Source organism: Nylanderia fulva, unplaced genomic scaffold, assembly GCF_048542155.1.
Source record: "Nylanderia fulva isolate GAGA-0341 unplaced genomic scaffold, ASM4854215v1 Scaffold1461, whole genome shotgun sequence".
Taxonomy (NCBI): domain Eukaryota; kingdom Metazoa; phylum Arthropoda; class Insecta; order Hymenoptera; family Formicidae; genus Nylanderia; species Nylanderia fulva.
In genome coordinates, this window is record NW_028189690.1 from 1 (window position 1) to 5000 (window position 5000).

At 57.4% G+C, this 5000-nt stretch overlaps 1 non-coding gene and 1 pseudogene across 1 annotated transcript; both read right to left on the minus strand.

Moving 5' to 3' along the window:
- On the minus strand, nt 1–3104 carry LOC146724153 (large subunit ribosomal RNA; annotated as a pseudogene; the record flags this gene model as incomplete).
- Nucleotides 3105–4145: 1041 nt separating this feature from the next.
- LOC146724154 (5.8S ribosomal RNA) lies at nt 4146–4300 on the minus strand. The gene has a single exon (XR_014924188.1). It is a non-coding gene; the product is annotated as a 5.8S ribosomal RNA (ribosomal RNA).
- Between the last annotated feature and the right edge of the window lie 700 nt (nt 4301–5000).

Here is a 5000-nt window from a genome sequence, read left to right on the forward strand (position 1 = left end):
GATTGCCAACCGAGAGGCACCCCAAGAAACCCCGGGTCTTTCTTGGCCCCAACTCACCCATGACCGTAGCGAATGGGCCGAAAGCCCTTAGGGACGCACTTTCGCTGTACACTCGCTTATGTCGACACCCATACCGGAGTCTAAACTTCCCAAGTAGGCCGTTTCCGGGAGCAACACGAGGAGGTGGAGGTACAACTTGGACGTGAGAGGCTGAAGGTCCTTACTAGAGGACTTCGTTGGCGCATCACGAACCAACCACGACTCTCTCTAAGTACCATCGCGGCGTGTTGCTTTGAGGACCGAGAGAGTCATAGTTACTCCCGCCGTTTACCCGCGCTTGCTTGAATTTCTTCACGTTGACATTCAGAGCACTGGGCAGAAATCACATTGCGTCAACACCCGCGAGGGCCATCGCAATGCTTTGTTTTAATTAGACAGTCGGATTCCCCTAGTCCGTGCCAGTTCTGAGCTGAGCGTTGAATGGCGGCCGAAGAGGACGACCACGACGGCTCGCGCCGCCACGGAAGCCTCGCAGCAAGGAAGATCCGCGGGAGGCCAAGGCACGGGACCGAGCTCGGATCCCGGGACCGGCGCGAGAACGCCGACCGTTCACCTCGCCCAGGCCCGGCACGTCAGCCAGACCCGCTTCCCGACCAAGCCCGACACGCCCCGCTCCTCAGAGCCAATCCTTATTCCGAAGTTACGGATCCAATTTGCCGACTTCCCTTACCTACATTATTCTATCGACTAGAGGCTCTTTACCTTGGAGACCTGCTGCGGATATGGGTACGAACCGGCGCGACACCTCCACGTGGCCCTCTCCTGGATTTTCAAGGTTCCGAGGGGAAGATCCGGACACCGCCGCAACTGCGGTGCTCTTCGCGTTCCAAACCCTATCTCCCTGCTAGAGGTTTCCAGGGAACTCGAACGCTTATACAGAAAAGAAAAACTCTTCCCGGATCTCCCGACGGCGTCTCCAGGTCATTTTGGGTTACCCCGACGAACACTCTTACGAGGGCCCGAATTGTATGCGGTTCCGCTGCCGGGTTCCGGAATAGGAACCGGATTCCCTTTCGCCCGACGGGCGTGTGTCCTTCGTATAATATTTATTATTATTTCTCGACACTCGAGTATATTGTACGCCGTCATTGACATAGGATTTCTCCTAGGGCTTAGGATCGACTGACTCGTGTGCAACGGCTGTTCACACGAAACCCTTCTCCACGTCAGTCCTCCAGGGCCTCGCTGGAGTATTTGCTACTACCACCAAGATCTGCACCGACGGCGGCTCCAGGCAGGCTCGCGCCCAGACCCTTCTGCGCTCACCGTCGCGACCCTCCTACTCGTCAGGGCTTCGTGACGACGCGAGAGAAGACTAACGCCCGCTCCCGGTTGCCGCCCCACTTGCCGCTGACGGCAGAGTATAGGCTCGACGCTTCAGCGCCATCCATTTTCAGGGCTAGTTGCTTCGGCAGGTGAGTTGTTACACACTCCTTAGCGGATTCCGTCTTCCATGGCCACCGTCCTGCTGTCTTAAGCAACCAACGCCTTTCATGGTGTCCCATGAGCGTCGAGTTGGGCGCCTTAACTCTGCGTTTGGTTCATCCCACAGCGCCAGTTCTGCTTACCAAAAATGGCCCACTTGGCACTCTGATCCGAAGATGCTCGTGGCTTCATAATTCAAGAAAGCCAGAGATCTCACCCATTTAAAGTTTGAGAATAGGTTGAGGTCGTTTCGGCCCCAAGGCCTCTAATCATTCGCTTTACCAGATGAGACTCGCGCGCGTTCCGTGCGGAACGGCCGAGTGCCAGCTATCCTGAGGGAAACTTCGGAGGGAACCAGCTACTAGATGGTTCGATTAGTCTTTCGCCCCTATACCCAGTTCCGACGATCGATTTGCACGTCAGAATCGCTACGGACCTCCATCAGGGTTTCCCCTGACTTCGTCCTGACCAGGCATAGTTCACCATCTTTCGGGTCCCAACGTGTACGCTCTGGGTGCGCCTCTTCTCGCGATGAGAACGAGACGCCCCGGGAGTGCGAGGCCGCATCGCGACGCGGCCCATCCTCCCTAGGTCGACGGCCAGGGCCGACCTTCACTTTCATTACGCCTTTAGGTCTCGCGACAAGTCCCAATGACTCGCGTACATGTTAGACTCCTTGGTCCGTGTTTCAAGACGGGTCCTAAGAGTACCCAAAGCAGTAGCGTCGCCGACCGGTATCGGTCTCCCGCGAGACCGCGGGAGACGTTCGCAGGCCTGTCGAAGGTGTACCGTACTGTAACCAACAGCGGGCCAGGACCGGGGACGGCGCGAAGTCCGTAACCTCCGAGTACCGTGGCGCGCGCTTTGCGACGGTCTCGACGCACCGTGAATAGTGCGGCCTGATACCTTGCGCGTACCGCCGAGCAGCCGGCCGGGCGACCGAGGGTTTGTCGCGTGCCGTTTTACCGGCGACGCGACAGACACCGCACCCGGGCCGTAGACCGACACCCAGCGGGTCGCGACGTTCTACTTGGGGAGAAGTGCACGACGACGAGCGCCGGACATCGGCGCACGGTAGCGTGCCCGCGCGCGAGCCGCAAGGACTCCGCGGGACATCGCCGACCGACGCGAAGCCAGCGCCGCTGACGATGAATCTCCCCGTTCGATCTTTTGGGTTTCTTAGGTTTACCCCTGAACGGTTTCACGTACTCTTGAACTCTCTCTTCAAAGTTCTTTTCAACTTTCCCTCACGGTACTTGTTCGCTATCGGTCTCGTGGTCGTATTTAGCCTTAGATGGAGTTTACCACCCACTTAGAGCTGCACTCTCAAGCAACCCGACTCTAAGGAGAGATCCTCCCGAGGCGCGCACCGGTCGCTACGGGCCTGGCACCCTCTACGGGTAAGTGGCCCCATTCAAGATGGACTTGGACGCGACGCGGCACCTCGGGATAAGCGGATCCTCCCAAACACCACATTTCCCCTGCGGCGGAACCGCGGGATTCGGTGCTGGGCTCTTTCCTGTTCGCTCGCCGCTACTAAGGAAATCCTGGTTAGTTTCTTTTCCTCCGCTTAATAATATGCTTAAATTCAGCGGGTAATCTCGCCTGCTCTGAGGTCGTCGCATAGTGAGTTTTCGTAGCCGTTTGCCTCCTCCGCGTCGCTCATCGTCGTCTCTCCTCTATAATATATATTATAAGAGGGAGAGAGAGAGAGCGTCGAACGAGAGAGCAGCAGCGGCAGCACACGAAATACGCGAGAAGGCAAATCGCCGGGGCGCTAACCGCACACACACTCGTTGGTGGTAATGGAGACGATATATCGCGGGGTTCGAGATTCTCGGCTCTCCCTTTTCTCTTTTATATACGAAATTCGGGCGGAAATCGATTCGACGAGTACACGACGCGGCGCGCCGGTCCCCTTTTTTCGCTTTACGAAAATTTCGTGGACTCGGACACGCGGTCGGCTCGCGATTCAAAAACCCTTCTCCGTAAAGAGGTAAAGGATTACGAATGCTCTCTCCGCCGGACGACGACGCGCCGTATATTTCTCCGTAATACCGTATGTGTGCGGGCAAGGGCGCCTCGGCATAAGACGCGCGAGCGCTATCGCACCGAGAGACGCGGCACAGAGTGCGAGAGCAGTCCGGTCAGTCTGTGTGATGTACGGAGAGGAGAGACGGTGAGACAAGCGCTACCTACTTTCGGGAGACAACGACGCACGCGCCGCTCTAGGGAAAGCGGTGCCATTCACCGTCCTGACCCTTTTTTTGGCCGTTTGTTGCTCCCTTCGCGCGCGCTCTTACTCTCATCCCATTTCTCCTCGGCTCTCGCGTACACACACGACTTGGATACACAAACACGCTCCCCCTCTTAATTCGCGCAGCATTCTCTGGGCGCGCGTTCGCCAACGTTTTACACGCTTGTGCGCTTCTCCTCCTCATTATTATTATTATTATTTCGGTGTGTCATTTCAGACGACGCCAGGATTTGCACCGCGGCCGGTCGGCGCGGCACAGACACCTCGGGCGAACGTCCAACGATCGCTCGTACGCCCATTGTAAGCGTTGCACAGGGCACAGGCGACGCGCGCGCCATTCTCTGGTCGCCCGCGTCGTGGCCGTGCGCGCTTTTCGGGCGCAAGCAGTTTAGGGGTACTAAAACGACCCTCAGCCAGGCGTGGTCCGGGAATTGTATCCGTGGACCGCAATGTGCGTTCGAAATGTCGATGTTCATGTGTCCTGCAGTTCACAAGTTGACGCGCAATTAGCTGCGTTCTTCATCGACCCACGAGCCAAGTGATCCACCGTTCAGGGTAATCGTTCGAAATTTTTGCGTTCGCGAAGAAACGCGCTTCTCGTTCAACCATCGTGGTCTCTTCTCTCGGACGAGAGAGAGAGAGAATAATCGTGGTGGCTCTTCGATCAGCCTGTCCGCGCGCGTCCGAGGACGCGCGCGGACCGCCGCCTCCCGCCAGGGAAGGCTACGGCACAAAGATAGAGTTGTGTGTTTCTCGTTCGGAGCGTCTCTCCCGCAACGGGAGAGCCGGGGCGGAAGCTCTTTGAAGAAACCGTCGGACCGACACAGTTGACAGATTGGTCGAAATATCATCGATCCCTTCTCTGTGTTATATATATATATTATAATAATATATGGGGGTCCTCTCGCTCGGCACTCGCGGTCGCACACCGTGTGTTCTCGGCACGCTGACCGCTGCCCCGCGACAACGGGGAGGGCGCGCGTCGACGAACGTCGTGGGTGCTGCACACACGCGTGCGCGGGCATAGGTTACCACCGGTTCGCGCTCAACGCCGAATCGACGCTCTGCGTGTGTGTATGGCCGGAGAATGGCACACACACGAGCGTGATCGCGAAGCGTCTCGCTCCGAATCGTCGTCGAACACCGCCGGGCGCGCTGCTCTGCTTGCCGACTACTTTCGGTCAGAGAGGCGCGACGGCGTCCGTCGTTATATCAAAACACAACAACAAATTCCGTCAAATCCGTTATTTTCTTTTTC